The sequence below is a fragment of the Lepidochelys kempii genome, chromosome 7, assembly GCF_965140265.1.
Source record: "Lepidochelys kempii isolate rLepKem1 chromosome 7, rLepKem1.hap2, whole genome shotgun sequence".
Classification (NCBI taxonomy): domain Eukaryota; kingdom Metazoa; phylum Chordata; order Testudines; family Cheloniidae; genus Lepidochelys; species Lepidochelys kempii.
In genome coordinates, this window is record NC_133262.1 from 104,378,126 (window position 1) to 104,399,644 (window position 21,519).

A 21,519-nucleotide genomic window follows, 5' to 3' on the forward strand; every position below is an offset into this window, starting at 1 on the left:
GTCAAAACTGCTTCTTATTCATCCTGTCTGCACGGCATGTGTATCCTAGCTCACTTTTTTTTTTTTTTTTTAAACTTTACTGTTTTATTCCTGTTAGTCTTTGGGGGCCAGTGCAGCTGTGGGGAAATGAGCTGGACTCTTGCCCTCAACAATAGAATGGTTAACTAAAGCCTGGTCTATGCACCCGGATTTTGTCCCAGTCTAATTATGTCAGTAAGGGGTGTGTTTTCTTACTAATATAATTATACCAGGACAACCCCTAGTGTGGTGCCTTCTACTAGCACAGCTTATTCCCCTTGTCAGGCATGAATAATTTATACTGGTATAACTGCGTCCACACTAGGGTTGCACCACTTTACCTCTGTCAAGATGGTAAAAGCGTTTAGGGTCTGTCCACACTACAGAGACTATACCAGCCTAGCTATGTTGTTGCAACTATGCTGGCATAACCCCATAGTAAAGTCACAGCCCGTAGCAGTGGAAGGGATTTTTCCATGGGTGTAGAAGCACTACTACCCCAAACAGCGGCACCTACATTGACGGAAGCATTCTTCTGTCAACACAGGTGCTTTTATTTTGGGGGTGAGGCTGGCATAACTAAAAGTTGGCCTAGGGTGTGTTTTTTCACATTCCTGCCAAATGTAGCTATGTTGATCTAACTGGTAAGTTCAGACTAAGCCTTAGTGTGTCAACAAGGCCTGAGCTCTAGCTGCATAATGGACCTGGTTGGATCATTTTCAATGAATTTTTATTTTTCTGAAAAATGTTCTTTTGTGGAGAGGTGTTGTAGTTAACTGTTGTGGGAGGTGGAGGGGATAGCCAGACTCTTTCATGCTCTATAGCCTGGTGGTTAGGGGCAATAGCCGACCCATGTTCAAGTCCCTGCTTTGCCTGATTAGAAGTGATCTGGGATGAAAAAGAGTGCTCCAGATCAGGGATTTGAACCTGGGTCTCCCACATCCCAGGACAGTATCCTTACCACCAGAGGAGTGGGACACACACAACCTCTTCCCAACTTGAAAAGCTGAGATTTCAGTCTTCAAATTCATTCCAACACCATTCCATTTTTGAAAACCCATACAAAAGGTTTTGTTTTCTTTTCTCATTGGAATGAAAACCAATTTCAAAGCCTCAAAATTTGCAACAGAACAGAATTGTCATTCTCCAATCAGCTCTACTGCATAATCTTTTTATTGGTGATGACACATAAACCAGAAATAACACAGTTTGACTTTCAGATCCCACAGTGAGTTTGCAGGGCTAGCTGTCAGAAAAACGCCACCACATCTTTCTACTGGCAAACCGAGCATGTTTTATAAGGATTCACTGAGAGAAATCATAAACATCAAATCCAGCTATGGGATTCTTATAGTCCCTTTTCAGATTCTAACTGCATCCTAAGAAAGAGACTGTTTATGTGTGACTGACTGGCTGTGATTAAATTCCAGCAAATATGATATTACATTAGCTAGTTCAGGTAGCAGTTTCCTAGGCTTGCTATCTTCAACGGGGAATTCCTTCATCAGGTTAATGTGGTGTGCAGGCTAGCATTGTCCTTGATCATCAGGTGTCAGTTTCAGTCTTTTACCCTCATATGTATGTCATCAGACTGTGGCTTTTCTTCCTGCACCATACTCTGAGACCCATAGAACATGCTTCTGTGACACCAAGGTTGGACGCTTGCAGTGCGTTCTATTTTGGGCTTTCTGACACCCGCAGTTTGTTCAGAAGGAAGCGGTGTGGTTATTGCTGGGGACAGAGCAAGCTGATTCTAACTACCTGCTGCTTGTTACTCAGCACAGATGCCTTCTGACATACAGACTGAGTTTTGAAGGGCACAAAGGCCTTTTAATCCCCAAAATCCTTTCCCATGGGACGGTGACTGATGTGATTGTTTTATCACATTTGTAAAATATCCCAGGTTTTGTACACATTTCTTTATTTATTCTTTATTTTAATCCAGCAGCCCACCAGCATTTGGAAAGAATGAGTTACGCTGGCATAAAACTGGTGTAATGTGGGGTTGAATCAGGCTCTTTATGGATAAAAACTGGACACTGTTGCATTTAATTGACAATGTCTTAAATCCCTCTAGTCACTGAACTAGGTAGGGTAGTGTGGGTTGAAAATGGAGTAAGGCAAATGCAAATAATGCAGGGTCTATCATTTACTATATGTGTGTACAGTGCCTAACACAATATAATGGGGCCTTGACTTGTTTGAGGCCTCTATCTGCTACGACAATATAAATAACAATGATTAGCAACCAAAAACTGGGTCTTACAATGGAAAGTGTAGGCAGCCTTTACTATTGGCATCACTGGTGGAACTCCATCACTGACATAAAGACTGTAGAAACACACGGTCCAGTGAATAGGACAATAGACTTGTGAAACCAAACTCTGCCAGTGACCCGCTCTGAGACCTTAAGTAAATAACTTCACTTCTGTATGCCCCTCTTTTTCCCTCCTGCCCTTTAGGGTTGCCAACCCTCCAGGATTGTCCTGGAATCTCCAGGAACAAAAGATTAATTTTTAATTAAAGATTATGTCATGTGATGAAACCTCCAACCAAACTGGCAAACCTAGTCTTCTCTATTCAGACTAAGTTCTACGTAACAGGGACTATGTGTCACTAGGGGTATGTAGAGCATCAAGCACAATGAGGCCCTGATCTCATTTGGGGCCCCTAGGCACTATCATAATTCAAATAATTAATAATAACAACTGGCATGGGGCAGTGATGGATCAGGGCCAGCGTGCCTAATTTACTCCACTGAAAAATATGGTCCCAATGTTGCATTTTACCCATCAGTAATACCTATGATGCATTAACACCAGTGTCTTGGTGAATTGCAAATTACTTTGGAAGGCCCAGTTCACCGTTTTTTGTTGCTGTCATTGTATCAAATTTTTTTGTATTGGTTTTATATTATTAACAAGCTACAAATATCTCAGTGAGTAATTTATAAAACAATCACAAAGGCAGAACTAGAGATTACAGAGCATAAACATGTTAAGATATTAAAGTACAACGAAAGCATTCTATTACCTAACTAGTTGGAAGCTGGTGCAAAGGAAAGTTTAATGTTTCAAAGACTGCAAAGCCAGAAGGGACCACTGTGATCACCTAGTTGAGGAAGTCCACAGTTTATGGAGGCAGAGGCGTGAACATTTGTTTATCTATAACTGTTTGTTTAGAAACACCTGGCACATTTATCAAAATCGTACATTCAATTGCCCTTTAAACTTTAAACCAAATAGATTGACTCAGGAGCCATTCATATAATTTTCCTGGAAGGATTAAACAGAACCATTAGATATTTCAGGGCTATCTGCTCTCACAATGACCAAATTAAAAAAATTTATGGAAGGGTTACACAAACTGTATGTGTGCATTTTATAAGACCTTTATTGTGTCTTGTCTTGCACAAAAATACAAGACAAATGGAAGACAAAGCAGAGAAACCTGTTTGAACAACAACCAAAAAAAGCCAGGATTGTCAAAAGAGACATTTCTCAGGTGGTGACAGTCCTTTTACTCATGTTTACAGAAGGGAATGGCTTTGAGAATTTTCCACTAGTGCAGACCTCAATGTTTGTAGTTAAGGCAGAAGTAATATGTGTTGCCTGCCTCTCTAACCACTGATTCAATTCAATAGTTCTCAGCATGCAAGTATTTTTCTTTCTCAATGGGAATAAATTTGGCAAGTGGAAATAACAGGGACATTTGTTGAAAAATATCAGATGTCCTTGAACTAGTGTGATAAGTATGATAATTAAAACGGAATTATTTCACAGAATAACTGCTAGCTTATTGGCCAACGTACTATTGAATGAAATTGTTGTATTTATAATATATGTGAGGGTTTTTTTATTTTATTGCTTTTAGAATGTGTTTAATGCTGCAGTGTTAATGACACTGAAGGATTGCAACTCTTTGCGTAAGTAGTTGCTATGTAAACTTCCCCATACAGACCCCTGCCTTCAACCTCACTGTGATTCCATGCCTAAGTCTCTCCTTTACTGCTTACCATATCATATGCCTTGAAAAGGGAGAAGGGAATTTACGTTGTATCTACTGAGGAAGTATTGCACACCACCAGCCTCATTTCACCAAAGATCACACTCAGATATGAGCCCATGTCCCCAGAGGTGAAAAATTAGTGCAATAATCCCTTATGCATACTATGCGGAAGTCGCTAGTAATGTATTATTACTATGCTACAAGATAGTGATTATTAAAATTTATTTTTATTTTCTATTGATTTAGAGTCACACATCCATCCACACATATGCTGAGTGAGCTGCCTGTTGTTTGAAAGTACAAGAGCAGAATGCAATACAATGAGCATATCATTTCTACCAAGCAGCAGCACATAACCAAATACTATCCCCGCATACACTGGCCTGCACCTTGGTCCACATATCGCTCCTAAAAGGCCAGGTGAAACAAATGGGTCCTTCAGTGTGCTCTGAAACTCAACACATCTAGGTTATTTTGGACCAGGTGCAGAAGAGCATTCCAGAACCCAGGGGCCGTTATAAGGAATGCCCTACCAGCACCTCTAAAATATCAGTTTCTCTTCATCATAACATACTAAGTAATATTTAACCCCCAGAAACTGGCTCTGCGTAACTCCATTGAAGGAGGGGAGAACAAATATTGAAAGTAGCTGAAAGTAGTTATCAATGTTCCCTTCATGTTCTTTCTCTATTCTGACCAAAATTTAGTTTGATTTTGAAAAAGTAAAGAGACAAATCTATTCAAATCTATCGTATTTCTTGTCTCCCATCCTCATACTCCCACTATGTAACTTACTGTTTACATGATAATTATCTATTTATATTGAGTTAAATGTTGTTGCTTATATGTTATGTAACTCCAGATGTGTAAAGAGTTTTGCCCTAGATTTGTGAACAGAGACATTATGGTAATCAGACACAACACTAAATAATAAAGGGGGAAATCGCTAATGGGATAAGATGGCATATAGTGTGTCTTATTGGTAAAAAAAGATTTTCCTACTCACTCTGGCTCTCTTTCAGAACAGGATACAAGCTTAAGGTAAATGGCATAAAGACTGAACCATCCTGTTAGCACATTTAGTGAAACAAGCTGCACTAATGTTACTAATGTTGACATTAATGGCCGGATTCTGATCTTGCACTAGAATAAATCAAAAGTAACTGAAATCAATGAGGTTACTACACCACTGTCAATCTGGAACGAGACCAAAATCATAGGAAAGATAATTAATCTTCTAAATGCCTACATCTAGAGTAAGAGAGAGACCAGGTGGGTAAAGGTAATGTCTTTTATTGAACCAGTTTCTGCTGGTGAAAGAGACAATTTTTTTGGGCTCCATAAAACTCTTCTGAAAAGCTTTGTGGAGCTTGAAAGCTTGTCTCCTTCACCAACGGAAGTTGGTCCAATAAAAGATATTACCTCACCCCTCTGGTCTCTCAAATCCTAGAACCAACACAGTTACAGCAACACCACTTCTAGAATAGTTTTCCAAATATTTATCTAATGGAACAAATTCATCCTTGGTTTAAATCCACTGAAATTATGAATAGAAGGATGAATTTGGCCCAATATGTTTAAAAGTTAAATCTGTTAAATTATAGTTAAATATTGGTTACCTAGTTGGATAAATAAACATTTAAGTTCATTTATCGGATCTCCAAATTTACATACAGTAATTTCTTTAGGGAAATACCTTGATTAATTCACATTCCTGCTGACTGTCCCTGCACTTACAAACAGTTTAACACAAATCATATATGAGTTTGCATATCAACATGGAAAAAGTCAAATATTCCTCTTATGGGGAAAAAAAATGGTTATGACCACAAATTTCTAAGTAAATTTTTGCATCTCTTCCAAACATATTCTAATCCTACTGTGTGTGTTCATTATAGGCTACCAGAAGTATTTGTTTCTTTAAGAATGGCCAAATTATTGTGATATTGAGATCATGGGTTAAATTCAAGATTACACTGAAAATCTAAAGTAAATTACCTTTCCAGTGGCAGCAGGCAAAATCTTCATCTCATTAGAGACTATGAAGAATTTATGTCAGACTGTTTATACATACATTTAGAATCCTCAAATTATATAGGTGTTCACAGCAGTAGAATAGGTCGTTTATAATATCCAACAAACCATGATGCCAAATCTACAAAGACTTATGCACATGCTTAACTTTATGCACTCTGAGTAGTCCTACTGAAATCAGTAAGATTACTCACACTGTATAAAATTAACCATGTGCTTGAATCTTTGCAAAAACAGGGTCCATATTTGCGTATGCAAATCAACATCTTTTTAGAAACACAGATTGTATTTTTTTAAGTTACTTGCAAGATTTTGAAAAGCACCAATGTAACAGGAGGTGCTGCACTCAGACTGACATGTCAATGAAGTGTAGAGGGAAAGTGTGATTGTGTACCCAGCTGATGGGGTGCCTTGTGTGACTTGCATTCAGCTGCTTAGAAACCAGCATATGGGTCATGAAGCAATATTTGAACATCCTGGTCTTTCTGAATACTATACACTGTTAGTAGAAAGCAAAGTTATTTGTAAGAGAGGCATGTAATCACTTACTGAAAATAATTATAATTAATCAAATATAACTATTACCGCTATAGTCACTCCAGATTTTCTATTAGATCTTAGTAAGTAGTTAAATCCCAACACTGGACTAGAATAGTGAATATCAAGGGCCCATTATCAGCTATAGTGTGTAGCATTATTCCAGAAAGTGAAGTGAACCCTGCTTGACAGTCAAAAGAGAACTCTAAATAAACCTTGCACACCAAACTCTGTGTAATTCTCACCGTAAGTACCGACACTTGTAATTCTTAAGTGTATTTCACCAGTCTATTTTCTTTCACAAAACAATTATGTTAAAAAGTCTCACAACTCCTTCACCATTCCTCTGATGATGAATTTGATTTGTGACATTTTTATTTCGAGCTTTGTAGATACGTCTCTTTCTCCAGTGATTCATTACAAAGATTCTTTCACAGTTGCAAAATCTGAAAAATGTTTAATAGAAAGAACAGATATTGTATAGAAAAATCAATTGACTTTCCCTGATGGTTTCTCTTAGGGATGTAAATATGGTTTAAAAAGTTAACCGGTTAAACGATTAAAATTATATCGTTTAACTGGTTAATCGATTAAAGGGAGAGGAACTGAGGCTGCTCCAGCCAGTGGGTGCAGGGCCAGAGCTGCTGCTGGGGTTGGCTGGCGCAGCCTGGGGCTGCTTCTGGGGTTGGCCAGCCCACGGGGTGGGGCTGCTCCGGCCCACCCAGGGCTGGGGGTTAACGGTTAGGCTGAGTTAACCAGTAAGACTAATCCTTACTGGTTAACCGTTTACTATTTTACATCCCTAGTTGCTATATTCCCCTTGCTAATTTTGAAAACGTGTTTGCATAACAGTTGTATCTCTTAAAACCTAGCATTGAGTTTCTCCTCTAGCAAAATCACTTTTTTGTCTTTATGACCTCAATGTATGTTCCTGTGTTTGTCAAAAACTCAGTTTTATTTATTATTGTTGATTCCTACAGCACCATAGGTTGCAGAGATAGTACTTTACAAATGCATACAAACACATGTGAATTAAGTGTACAATAAAGCAAGGAGAAATGGTGATGCTGGATGAAAAAAATAGGTGTTTAAACACAGTGGGCAATTCTCAGCTGGTGTAAACTGTTATAGCTTCATTTTGCCACAATTTACACCAGCTGAAGATCTGTCCCAAATATCTTTGATAATTAGCAAAGTTGTTAATGATGAAAAACCTGAGACGTATTTGGATTTATGTTCTTGAGGTTGTCCACATTGTGAAATTCCATTCTGAAGAGCTGGAGCCTTCTCTTCAGTGGGAGTTTGGTCAGAGCAAAGAGTGCTGGATTGGGTACTAGGGCAAGATTGGTAGCTCACTTCAAATCTACTCAGAGGTTCACAGTTGGATCCAGTGTAATTTGAATCTTTAGCTTATGGTATGATTTTTTTTTTGCGTTCTTTCACAAGGAGATTGAATTGTCATTTGCATATGAATACAGCCTCCCCCCCCCAACACTTAGTACATTTGTAATTCCACTGAATTCCAGATACTCAAGCACTTGTAGGGCCAAGGCCACAATTCACAACTTCAAGTGCTCAGACACCACAATGAGGGGTATGGTGTAAAAACCTAGAAAAATCCTACAATTTACTGGCGAGAATTAAGATTTTTATGCCATTGCCTTGTAATTGCACATACAAAACTCAAAGTTTTTTTATTAATTGTGATGGACAATTGACCTGATTTAAGGTTTTTATTCAACCAGAAAAGGAATCTGTTTTTTTTCTCTAAAATTGAAAAGTATGGACTATGTACACCCAGGAAAGCTAGACTATATAACAAAAAGAGAGGCTCACCACCTGCCCACATCCTTGTTACAAGCAGATGCAGAATGTCTGTCAAAACAGTAATTCCCAAACCTCCAGGATAATAGAGAATACAAACACAAATAAATGCACCTTTTGAGTGTGCTCCTGTTATCTCACATTCAAACAAACACCATGATGTGATTATGATATTCCTATCAAATTTGGTGCTCGGTGGGGGTGTACACTTCAACTCCTCTGTCTTCAAAGATGTCAGCAGAAGGGGCTCAGCATGTCTAGTGGCCTTTATCCTCAGGCCCCACAACATCAATTTCAAATAGTATGAGCTCTGTGTGGGGTAATGAGCTCCAGTTATATCCCTGAGTCAGATATCTTTCTGCAATGTTTTTGTGAAAGGTCAGTGACAAATGATGCACTGCCTATAACCCAATGTGTAAGTGGGGCATAGAACTGCCAAATACTGATATTTATTTCAAACGTGTGAAAGATGCTTGTCCTTATCTAGGACGAGGTCCAAGCCTAGAGTTATAAAACAAAACACTTATCGGTTATCTACGGGCAGTGAAAGTGTCTGAACAATTTTGCAGCGTGACAACCACTTATTTTCTCACTTGCATGGCTAAGAACTGGCTCCGTCCAATTTGGATAAACCTTCCCCCAAATTCAGGCACGGAACACACCCGGGTGTCAGCTCCCAGGGGAACGAGGGGGGGACGTCTCTGCGGTTGAGAAGAGAGGGTTAGCAAATAAAGCGCCTTCTTAAGGCTACTATGGCTGCGGCGACCCACCAGTGCTAAATAGTCCGCACCGTGTAGCCTGAACGCGGCCATCCCCCGGCAGGGAAATTTCCGCCAGCGGAGGAATCGTGGCTGGGGTGGAGAAGGGAGTTGATGGCAAAGGCGGACAACATGTGGCGGCGCAGGGGGGCGGCAGGAGCACCCGGACTCCGCGGCTGCCAGCGGGGAGGAGGGAATCCCCCTGTCTCCGGGCGATGGGTGTTTGTGGCGGCAGGAGGGAGGCCGCGGGGACGGCGCCGTGGGAGCGGAGGACACCCCCCCCCGCGCCCCGCAAGCCGCTGCACGTGGGGAGCCGCCGAGGGCCGAACCCCGCGATTCCACGTGGCTGGGAGGAGGCGGGATCCCGACGGAGCGGGGAGCCGTGCGGGAGCGCAGGGTGCCCGGCCAAAGGGACGAGCCTTTCTCCGCTCACGCTGGCGCTGCGCTTCCCTGGTTATTGTCTCCTCCCCAACTCGGCCACTTCCCCTAGTTTCCAACTTCATTTGTTTCGGGCGGGCGCAGAAAAGTGCAGCAGAAAGAGGCCGGCTCCCGCCGTGTGGCTCCCCCCCCCCTCCGCCCCTCTCCCCTTCCCCTCCTTTCTTCCTCGCTGCGTCTGTTTGCACTTTAGCTGAGCCACTAATCCCCCGAGAGCGCCTATTTGTAGTGAAGAGTCTCTATAGGGGGCGAGGCCGGCCCATGTGGGTTTGTGTCATTGGTTTGCAAAGAGAGACCCCGCCTATTGCCCCAAAAAAAAAAAAAACAAAAAAAAAAAAAAACGAGCGAGCGAGCCCCTACCTTTCCCAGCTACTCCGCACGGAGAGGCGGGGAGGCCGGTGCTGAGCCTTTCCACCCAGGGAGCAGCCGCCAAGGACTTTGGGGGTGTTTGCTTTTTTTTTTTTTTTTTGGCTTTTTTTAAAAAAAAAAAAGAGCCAAGTTGAAATTCGCATCCTCCTCGCTCCTGCGAAAGAGTCTTTCCCGCGGCTGCCCCCATCCCCACTTGGAGCAGCCGCTCGGAGGAGGAGGGGATTAAGTTTGTGTGTGTGTGTGTGTGTCATTTTAAGGTGGATCTCAGGCAGCAAGAGCCCCGGAGAGAGAGAGAGAGAGAGGAGGCGATCGATAAAGGGAGAGATGCAGCGCTGAGAGGAGAAGGCGGCGGCGGCTGCTGCAAGCTGGGGGGCTTTGCTCCCTGTGGATATTTGGAGCCAAGGCAGAGGTAAAAGGGGGGGGGGCAGGATATTTGCAATGAAGGGCTGGGTTGGTGTGCGCTCTCGCCCTACCTGCAGTCTTAATGTTTGTGCCCGTGGTGGTGCCCATGTGTTTTCGCTTCACTGCGCCACACAGAGCGGGGGGAAAAAAGGACAAGGGAAGCCTGAAATCTGAGGACATCTTTGGTCATTCCCCCACCCCACCCCCCGGCTTTAATCCGCCTGGAGAGAGCCCCTGCTATATATATCTATTTACACATTTACGGGGGCGGGGATGTTTGCAGTTCTAGTTGCTGGAGGATGCAAAACTACCAGATCCAATTAGAACCGGCGGGGGGGAGGGGGGCTGTTTCCCGGTGCCAGGGGTGTGTGCGCGCGTTCGGTGTGTTATTGTGCTGATTATTGTCTTGGCTTGAAACATCGGTGCGTGTGCGTAATGCCCCTGCGATTGATCATGCATGTATATGTGATGCAGACTTCGGAGCACGCAGGGACAAATATGGGCCAGTGGCTCAAGCCAGCGAGCGAGTTCAAGCCAGCCGAGGTAGTGCATATATATTTTTTGTTGTTGTCGTTCGGGGGCGGAGGGGAAGGGAGAATGACAAATCTTTAAATTGCTGCTCTCGTCCTCTTCAAATCTCCCCTTTCCAAGAAGCTCCCCCAGTGCAGCCGGAGAGTAAGTGAAAGACGTTAAACGAGGTGAAGTGGAAATCTTTTGTTTCGCTGGGCTCTGCATTGTTTACTTAGTGTTGAGTATGATGGACAACATCTGCCAGCAGATTAGCAGGGTTACCCACGGTTTGCAGGGCTGCCAAAGTCTCGGCCAAGACAACGGCGGGGGGCGTTTCTCACTCAGCCTTTAATATAGCCTGGCCTGGGACTTCCTCCTTTTGCCCACATGCTGGAGCCTGCACTTCACGTCTCCTTTCCTCGTGCACTTTTCGGTGCACTTGAAGCCGCAATCGGAAAGTTTGCCTGGTGCAAACAGTCGTGATGCTAACAATGGCAGAGTTGGGTCGTGGTGGGCGTGGCGCGGCGCGGCTCTTTTATGCATAATCCGCCCGGAGAGGAACGTATTGATTTGGGGGCTTGCTGGAGCCTTTGCAACGTGGACGCGTTTGGTGGACCTTATCAAAGCAAGGCACTGAATTTAGTCTCTAAGGTGCCCCACGTACACCTGTTCTTTTTATAAAACAAACATTTCCGGAGTTGGGGGACGGGGGGGAGGGGGCATGAGCAACTGGAGGGAAATCCGGTTCATTGGCACAGGTACTTTGGAATCAGTCGAGTTTGAAGGGGAAAGCCTAGGGCTGGTAAATGCGATAGTGACACGTTCCATCGGCTTCATTCTGGAGGGTGGATTGAAAAACTCCTTTCCGAGGAAGCGTCCTGATTAATTTCCTTGTAACGTTGCAACGTAATGCAACACTTCTTACTCCACATGGATCGCTAAAGCGATTGGAAAGCTGGTGCGCCTGCAGTCTAGGGTACCGTAGAGCCTACCCTACCGTACAGAGTGGGATTGTAAACAGAATAAGGTTTCTTACTCAGTAACTGGCACGTAGTTAACAGTGCTCCGCGTTCAGCATTTCGGCGTGCCTGCAGTTTGTGCCTCACAGTCTGCTGTGTGTGTGTGATTTAGAAGCGATCTTGATTGTTTGGTATTTGATACCACTGGCTATCCTCAGCAGCCTCAGTAACCATCTTTTGGTGCTGTTGAAATGAAAATTAGATACAGTTTTCCAGAATGAGGTGCTGGAAAAGGGTTTCACCCTTTTGATAAATAATGCACTGAAGAATTAAAATGCAGATCAGTCACTTTAGCAATTCCTTCGTACACATTAGGGGTTTCTGTGTTTATATATAATATTAATCATCCTCCCTGGACATATACCTTTTAGAAGGAAGCAAAATTATTAAATTTAACTTGTTTGTAGTACAGCAACAAAGTTTGTGTGTTCTTTTGCACTGTTTTGTACAATAGGAGATGCTTTCTGTCCCCCTGCACGCTAAGGTTCATACATTATTTGAATTATGTTCCATATAAGATCTACTTCTGTTTTATTTTTCTTGTGTGTACTCACTACAACTGTTATAGTCCTAGGAGAAAACAAATATTTTTTTCATGTAGTTTCCATAATCTTTGGACAGTAAAATATCATTTTAGTTTTTTTCCTGTTGCTTAGGGTTCCTGCTTATATACATGGAGCTTTAACAATTTTATATTGTGCTTTAAAACAAACCTGTGTCTCAACCTTTACAGAGCAGCCGTGTGTAAATGTGTGTGGATTAAAGCTATGCTGTATACTTGAGCCTGAAAGCTTGTTCTTTTAACAGAAACTAACTAGACATGGAACTGAAATAAAGAGTAGTCTTTTGTCTTTCAACAAGATTGCACCCCTAAGGTAAATCCTGGATGTGGCTTAATGTATTACATGTTGCCTGAGACTGTGATGCTGTCCTTTTTATTACACAAGGAAGAAAGTGTAAGGAGATGAAGATTTGAAAATAAAACAAGACAAGTCATTTCTTCTTTCAGATATACTTAGAGTTGCCCGTGAAGTTGCATGCAACCAATGAATGTATTTAGTCCTAATTAGACCACTTTAATTGTTCACACATGATCAAATATAACATAACCGAACAAAATAAACAAACATGTACGGTTCTGTAGTGCATTGAGGGATATTTTATATATGTTGATCATATATTTTTGGTGATATTAGTGAAATAAATAGAATTAAAGATGTCCAGTGCTTATTAGCCTCTGTGACCAGTTATTTCCATAGGGGAGGTAGTTTATCAATTGGCATAAAAGTGCAGTTATTTCAGATTTGCAGAAAAATGTCTGTACTTTTTAGTTTATGCAAGCTTAGTGAATAAAGTAAATGGCAGATAAGTTGTCTAGTGACAGAATATTTTTGTTAGTCTTTCCTTCACTGGATAAGGGCGATGCCTGCTTCACCATTCTTTAAAGGTTGCTTCAACAAGCAAAACTGAAGACACACTCCTATAATGAGACTCTGTTCAGAATACTATGAGGCATTTATGATTATACAAGTGATTGTTGTAACACAGGCATTTCACTTACTCGTACTGTAGTAAAAATTATTTTTAGTAATTTGTATGTGTTTGTAATCTTTTAGTACCACAAAGCTGATTTGTCTTCAAACTTCATAGAGTTGCCAAAGTGAAGTGATTTGTACAGATAGCCTTTTCATCTTAAATAAGGTCTTATATGTTTTATTACTAAACTTTTTGTCAGAAGGGTGGCATAAAATGGCTATAAGTGGTAGTATATGACATCTTACTAATAATTGATATAGTCTGTGAAAAACTTGTATTATTAATGCAGGGCGATATTTTTAGACAGGAACTCTTAGTTTTGAAGGCTTTTGTAAAACACTTGTTTGTCATTAATAAGGTATAGGGGTTTGCTTTCATGGTTTTACAAATACACGTTAATTAGTAAAAATTATTATGTGGTTGAGTGTCTTCACTTTCTTGTATTGTCAGTGGCTACATCTTTATTTGCGTTTTGATTTTTAAAAATAATTTCTAACATGGAATCAAATATGGTTTGTCTGGTGAGGGAGGTAAAATGTACATGTTCAGAAAAAGAATGCAGTCACGTTTTAAAACATTTTAATGTTGACCGTGGGAAGTAGTTTGTCAGGATAGAAAATGTTGTTCTTGTAAAACTTTATAATGTAAAAATAATGCCATTTTTTTCTTTTAAATGATTAATTCATGTCTTACAATCAAACCACCAGGCTTTTAAACCTGGTTTTCTTTATGGCATATGCTGTTTAGAATCCAGGAGGTTCAGTCGAATAGGATCCCTGACACAGAATGACATCCTGCAGAAATCTAGCACCAGAATGCTATTTGCTAACAGTGCATTCCTATCATGAATCAGTTTTGAAGGCAAAGTTGTACCCTTTGCACTTATGCTTTTCCTAAATGGAAAAATTTTAAAGGAATTTACAGTAATGGTAGAATGGTGGCAGTAACTTTCATTTTTAACACTGTCATTTCAGTATAGAGAAGTTGTCACCATAATGTATGTGACCATGGCCTGGGTCCCAGTGTTAATAATCTTTGTATCAGTAAAAACATCAACCTAAATGTGCTGTGTCCTAGACACTGGCTACAAATACACATTCATTAAGTCTGTGGCTGGTGAAGGAAATTTGTCTGCCAGACTGGGTACAGTTGAAATAACACTTCTGCAATTCAGCTAACATTTCTGTAAGAATGTGTACAATACAGTTTTTTAAAGTAATTGAATCAGGAGTTGCTTGACCCATTGGAAAGGGTAAGTTAATTTTAGTAACAAAATACAATACATTTTTTGGATGGCTTGTATCAGCCATAAAAATTGGAAATAACTTGACTTGTGCCAAAGTAGTGAAATTGCGCTCCTATAAACATACACTACTGAGAATTTTGCTATGGGCATGTTAAAATACTGGAGTGTGATGCTGTTGTGAAAAATTGTAACAGTCTGCTAGGTCTTGCATTTTATATTTGTTCAGGATTCCTTAAATTATACTATATCTGAACTAAGTTAAATAATGGTGGAATATATTAAGTAATGATGATCTTTACAAAATAGGTCTTTCCCTAGATCTTTGATGCTAATTTTGATGGAATATATGAAAGAACTGGGTGAAAGCTCTTTTCTAATATATTCACAGTGTCATTTGTAAGACAGCATTCGATTATTCGTCATAGTTTCAGAATAGTATTCTGAAGGGTTCAGTGTGTCTTTAGTTCCTGATTTTAATGGAGACTAACCAAATGTGATCAGTGGCTTTTCAGTGAAGTCAACACTCCCCATGGATTTTTAATAGAAGGATCTGGCCCTTCAACCTTTTTGTCCCATCTGTACATCCTGTATAAATACATACCTGTCATTTAAGTCTTTTTATGTAAATTACTATTCCACTAAGGGCATTTCGTTTTTAGGCTCTGAAAGGAGAAATGACATGAGGATTCACATATGCATACGGAATGTGCAGTAGGGAGAGAGGAGGGCTATTGTTAGCGTGGAATGAGCATAGCAGAAAACAAGGGGCAGTTTAATCCCTCTTCAGTCTATCTGTAGGGAATGGGGTGAAATCCTGGTTCCAGTGAAGTCAATGGGCAATTTGCCACTGACTTCAGTGGGACAGGATTTCACCCTAGCAATTATAATTCTGTTGACAGGTATTTGTACAATGTTACCTGGCACTTTAAATTCTGATTCAGAAGCACACTTTGTCACTTTCATGCATATGAAGTTCTAAAGGGATGTGAAACAAACAGAAAAAGGAATAAGAGACAAGTATTTCCATTGCAATCAGTGGTATTCTTCCAGCAGTAGAGAGGGGAAGTAAAAACAGATAAGATGGGTTTTAAAGGGAAGGCTGAAAAAAAGAAAAGTAAAGATAAAAGTGAAATATCCTGTATGAAATGGAAGTTACTGAATTCAGGCCTTGAAGGCTGAATCCTCTGTTTATTGACATTGAGCAAGGTGAGGAAGTTTGCATCATCAATGTGCTTCAGCCCCACCACGGTGAGAATATCTTTCAGTGTGAAAAAGTAGTGTGGTCTCCATGCCTATTCATGTCTTGTCATTTCTGATGAGACTCCCATAAAGGGGCCAGACAAAAATCCCCCTGGAATTCAGTTGTAGTTTTGGATGTGTAAGGACAGCAGGATCAGGTCAAAAATTGGCAAGTTTATGTCAGTTGTGATGGTGGTTTTTATGATGTTGATACCCATCTACTGGGAATTGGACCAAGAACACAAACTCATTTCACACAGGCAACCATTCTAGTTAGGACCAGTCCTGCTTGTATACATAGATATAGTTACTCTTTTCTGTGTTTTCTACCCACATTCATTATACTGTGGACTGTTTGCTTGCGAACAGGCTCTGTTTACCCAGGACTAAACATCTGTTGCTGTTTTTTGCCCCACCCCCGCCCCTGATGTCATAATCCTGAGTGTGTGATGTCAGGTAGTTTATCAGTAAATGATGGTGATGTTGCAGACAGAAGATTATGATTTATCTTGGAAGAATAAACAGCAGGGAAAGACAAACTCAAACAAAATCCTGTTTTCGTCTTTTTTACTAAAGAAGGGGGAAAAATGTAGACAGCATAAGGCTGCAGATAAGTAAATGTTCTGAACTAGAATTTGTTACAACTTTTTTTCAGGAGACCATCAGCACCTCTTTAAAGTCTCATTAGTTCATGGTTGTGCAATGCTTTGAAAAGTATACATTGCTGTGTAAGTGGTAAGTGTTGTGTATAGGCCACATCCCTTTCTCAGCACACTACCTGAGCAACTGGGCGATGCGCTGTGTTCCCTGTTTTGTGGGTGATGTGTGGGTGATGGGAAAGAATCCTATTCCATTCTCCCAGGCCATGGAGCCCTCTGTAGGAGCGCTTCGGATATGTCTTTTGTGCATTTTGGGTCCGTGTACTTGCACATTCAGTGGCTCTGCTTCCATTCCCCCCACTCCCCGCCTCCAGTGTGAACAGATGACCTGCTGCTGCTGATTACAACTCCGTGGTACACAGGAGGTTTGCATCCTTATGTGGCCTCCACCAAACATACATTGAACAATATTAGTTCCATTGTGTTCAGGCCCCTCTGTGACTTGAAGGTGGGGGTTGGGTGCAAATTTGACTCTCTCTCTGCGCTACATTTCATGCCCTGCTTGCAACAATTGTATTCGTACTGCTAGGTGAACTTTACTATATACTGCTCCCTTCACATTACAAATTATGGGGCTGATTTTGGTTGGGTAACTTGATCTGGTAAGGGTCTTCTTACAAATAGAGCTGGTAGAAAGAAATCAAGGGGTGGGGAAACGTGTTGATGGAAATGCTGGCAAATTAGACATCATTTGTGCTCTGTTGTGTTTTGTACATGCCTGGCTTTTATTTTCTGACTTTTCCACAGGATTATTTTCAAAAATTAATTAAAAAAATTAATTTAAAATTAGAACACTTTTGAGGAAGAAATACCACCGTGTGACTAAGCTGACCTGATAGAGAATTTGCACATAGATACGAACTTTTCAAAAGGTTAACAATGGTTAGATATGCAGTTTTGGTTTGGGCCCATCTCAGCTGGTAACATGACAGTTGCACATACAGACTATATATCACATGAACAGAAAGACCGTTAGCTGCATAACCGATGGTTTCTCCCCAGTAGCAAAGCTGTGGTGACCCAGAGGATATCTATTAGTGGTGTACTAATTGCGTCTCTCAGTCCCCTTAGTGTAACAATTTGCATTAAAAAATTGATAACAAAGAAGAGAAGTATTTTTTTTCAGCACAAGAGAGCATCTTTAATAGCTGCAATAAGCTGCAAAAATTTACTTGTAAAACTCCTTTCAGTTCTGTCCTAATAAAAGAACAGAAATTGTATGTGTACTGAGTATCTCATGTGATAGCAATATGGTTTTTTGAAAAGGGTGTGGGAGTCAGGAGACCTGGATTCTAATCCCAATGTTGCTATTTATTTGCTCTGTAACCTTGTTTGAGTCACTGGTTGTTTAGATTATCTGTCTGACTTATGGGCTGATTCAAACTAAAGATTTTTACTTCAAGTTTATTGACTGCTAAATAATTAGAGGTACTTAACACATTTGTAAAAGTTTGGGACAGGGTGGATAAAAATCAATGATTAAAAAATAAAATTGGATTTTTTTTATTTAAATGGGATTTTTTTGCTAAAATGTTTTTTGAGGAAAAAACCTATCTAAAGATATTTTTTAGCTATAATATAGCTTAATTAAAACTATCTCATCATGGAATAGGGATTATAGATTTGAATTCTATAGTTTGAGACAATATATTCATGTAATGTTTGTAAATGAATTCCAATAGTTCATGGATTAGGAACCCAATCTTATGGGGTTCCAGGGGCTTCTGTACAGATTATTTAGGTTAATCTTTCTATCTACCTAATGGGACTCAGTGCTCAGTCTCACTGTGGATTTGTGTCTCCAGAGATATCATGCTTGTTAACAACAAAAATGTTTTCAAATAAATAAATAATATATAGAGGTGAGAAATAGTTAAATAGAACAATTTATTCTCCTCCTAATACAGCATGGCAAGAAAATCCTCCAAATATTAATGATTAACCCATTTATTTGGAGATAGTTCACCTCCCAATGACTTCATAAATGTCTGCTTCAGTTACCTTTGGTAAATGAAATAACCAAACAGTCATTCATTTTCTGATATAGCTGTAAAACTAATCTGAAAAGTTTTCAAAATAAATCACTTTAAAAATGTATAGTGTGTACCTTCTAAAAATGAATCCTACATCTATCTCTGAGTTGTAAAGAATATGTATTGAGGTTAAAACAACAAGAATGCCCGTTTATGTAGAAATTCATGATTAAATCGAGTCTTCCTGTCTAGTGATTTAAATCAATTTGATTTAAATCAAATCCACCCTGGTTTTGTGAAGTGTCTGAACCCTCCCCACATGTTTGTTCCAGCATATGAACATTTGTGGGTTACTTGGGGACAGATGTGTGGGGAGTATCCAGACTAGCCTTTACAAATATGTTAAGTACCCTGAGTTCCTAATTTGAGGTAAAAAACTGTAGTGTAGTCATACACTGTGTCTTCATTCAGGTGTAGCATTATGGGGCCCTGATCTCAACTGGGCCCTATATAGTAGCACCTAAGTAGGCTCAGTTCCCAAAGGATTATTTATGGCCCTTGACATCAATGGAAACTTTGCCTCACTGAGCCACGCAGTCTTGAGCTGTGTGTGTTGCTGTAAGTATACTTGTTTTACATTCCATTATGTGCTGCACAGAACAGTATACCCCTCTCCCGCTTTGCATGGAGCCCTTTCCGTTTGGTGCGCTGGTGAGAGCAGGGCACTGGGCCACAGGTTGGACAGCGTTTAATGAATTGTGAAATTGTATACTTGGAAGACGTGTACGTGGGGAAACTTGTATTAGTCTTGAGTCTTACAAAACCACCTTTTAAAATGTTTTGTTTCATTCCGAGTGACCAATCTTTTAAGATACCTGATCTTCGGAAAGAGTGAAAGTAAACATCTGGCAGAAATAAATGCTGTTTGGGGACTGAAATGTAAATTCAATTAAAAAAAATCTACAAAAGTCAATAATAGATTTTAATAATTAAGTAAGTTTTTAGGTTTATTTGTTTGAAATGAATCTTCCTTGACTCTCAAAACACAGAATTAGGGCAGCGGCTGTGACAAAGATCATACACAGTTTGAGTCTTGTGCTTCAGTGGAGCCTCATTTGGGTTCTGTGTGGGCACAAGGGTCTGTCTCTGCTGAGTCGGTTGCAAGATTGGAGGCTCCTAGCTTCACCCCTTTCTCTGAATGTCCTTTTTCACAAAAGACATTGTCTCATTTGGACAAAAGTGTGAAATGCACCAGAGGTGACTGTTAAAGATTTAAAACAAATAGACAGTAGAATAACCCCAGAGACTTGATTTTCAAATACAGGACTCTGCAGTCGCTCTAGCATGTGTAAACTTGTGTAATGTTGTCAAACAATCAATTGATATTTATTTGCGACAATGCATACCAATTATTACTTAACTAGACCCCTGAAGCACAGTGTGGTTAGAGAATGTGTGCAGTGGAGACATAATGTTTATGAGAAGCCAAGTGCTTTAATGAGACTGGGAATAATGTAGAATGATTCATTGTTACCAAAAATAACTACTATTAAATGAATGCTGTCCTGTATATTTTTAGGCCCTGATTCAGTTCTGAAAATACAGCTCTCTTCTGTGGTAAGCAAGTCTGCACAAAGCCACAGGAGACTCTAAAATGAGCCTACCTGGGTTTACTGAGGCCATGTCTACATTTACAAACTGCTTTTTTGTTTTCTAAATAAAGAGGCAGCAGGGTTTTGTGGGGGAGGAAAGAGCCAATGGCGAATAAGAGGTTGGGGCCGTGGAAAGAGATGCCCAGTATAGGCAGGACAAGGAAGGAGCTGGCAACAGTGACTTTTTCTCCTCCACTCCCATAATCAACTTCAAAGAGAGGACAAAAGAGAGAGCCCCATCCCTATTAATAGCCAGAATGGTAGATGGGAGTATAGAATACCCACACTTCACCCATCGGCTTGGAACAGAGCTTTCATCTACCAGGGTGAGGAGGAAAGGGCTTACAGTGCTCTGTCCTCCTGTGAGTGACAAAGCCTGGGCGATAGTCGTCTTCCCTTAGTCAGCAGGAATGGTGTAGATCTCTTCCCTCTTTCCCATCAGCTAGGAGGGGGACAGTAGGATTCCTTGCTGTCTCCTAGTGCTTTTCTGGGATGCGCTGTCTCTGCCTTCCCCCTCCCAACCAGCTGCGGGGGGAAAGGGGAACTTTCTAGGGAATTGTTTTGGCAAGCCCCCTGTCTAGGATCCCAAGTGCTGTAGAACTGAACTCTGGCTGACTGTAATTATGCATTGCTGTTGTAAAGTGTTCAGCTGGTGTTAAGACTTTTATGCTTCCCGTTGTATGGCCTAGAGAGGGGAAGTCCCAAGGCTCATATTTGAAATGTGTCTGCTAAACCGCACAGCCCTACCAGTGCCTAATTTTGTATTTCAGAGGAACTTTGTTCTGGATATTGAGCAGAGACTTTACCTGCCCTGCTGTTCAGGCAAGATTTGTGGGGGACAGGGGGAAATAAGCCTGTGTAATTATGAAAAATCAGACGAGTTCCAGCACATAAAGAGACTGTTTTTAACATAGCCTTAAGAATATGGCCTAAACTGGCAAAAGGCAGGAGCATCAGAATTATGGCTGAAATTCTATCTCTAACCCCACCCTGCTGTGTCTAGTTATTGCAGAGGTCTCTGAACAGTGGGTGATTTTTTTACATAGCATGTGTGCTGTAATACCGAGTGCAAATAGGGTAGGTTAACAACAGGTTTCCCTCTGTGTCAGTTTCTTGGTTTTTATCAGTTTACCCTTTAGTTTTATTTGTGTGTGTGTTCTTTATTTGTGTTAGTTGGTGGAAAAATGTAAATTTCTCTTTAAACATGTGAAACACTGAATACAACAGACCCTTTACAAGGGATAATAAAAGACAGATTTTTGCACGTTTATGATGTGAAAACTTTTTGGTGGGATTGGCA

The 21,519-nt window shown here is 40.6% G+C and overlaps 1 protein-coding gene across 16 annotated transcripts in view; it reads left to right on the forward strand.

Moving 5' to 3' along the window:
* Positions 1 to 9,980: 9,980 nt before the first annotated feature.
* The window catches only part of CTBP2 (C-terminal binding protein 2), a 231,161-nt gene continuing 219,622 nt past the window's right edge, over positions 9,981 to 21,519 (forward strand). For 6 of the 16 annotated variants that reach the window (XR_012160053.1, XR_012160052.1, XR_012160054.1 and 3 more), the window contains exon 1: positions 9,981 to 10,392. The gene's annotated coding sequence lies outside the window, so the exon portion shown is untranslated. Of the gene's footprint in view, positions 10,393 to 10,833; positions 10,929 to 11,280; positions 11,547 to 21,519 lie in introns of those variants that run through there. The other 10 variants (XM_073354089.1, XM_073354088.1, XM_073354090.1 and 7 more) reach the window with 5 other exon arrangements.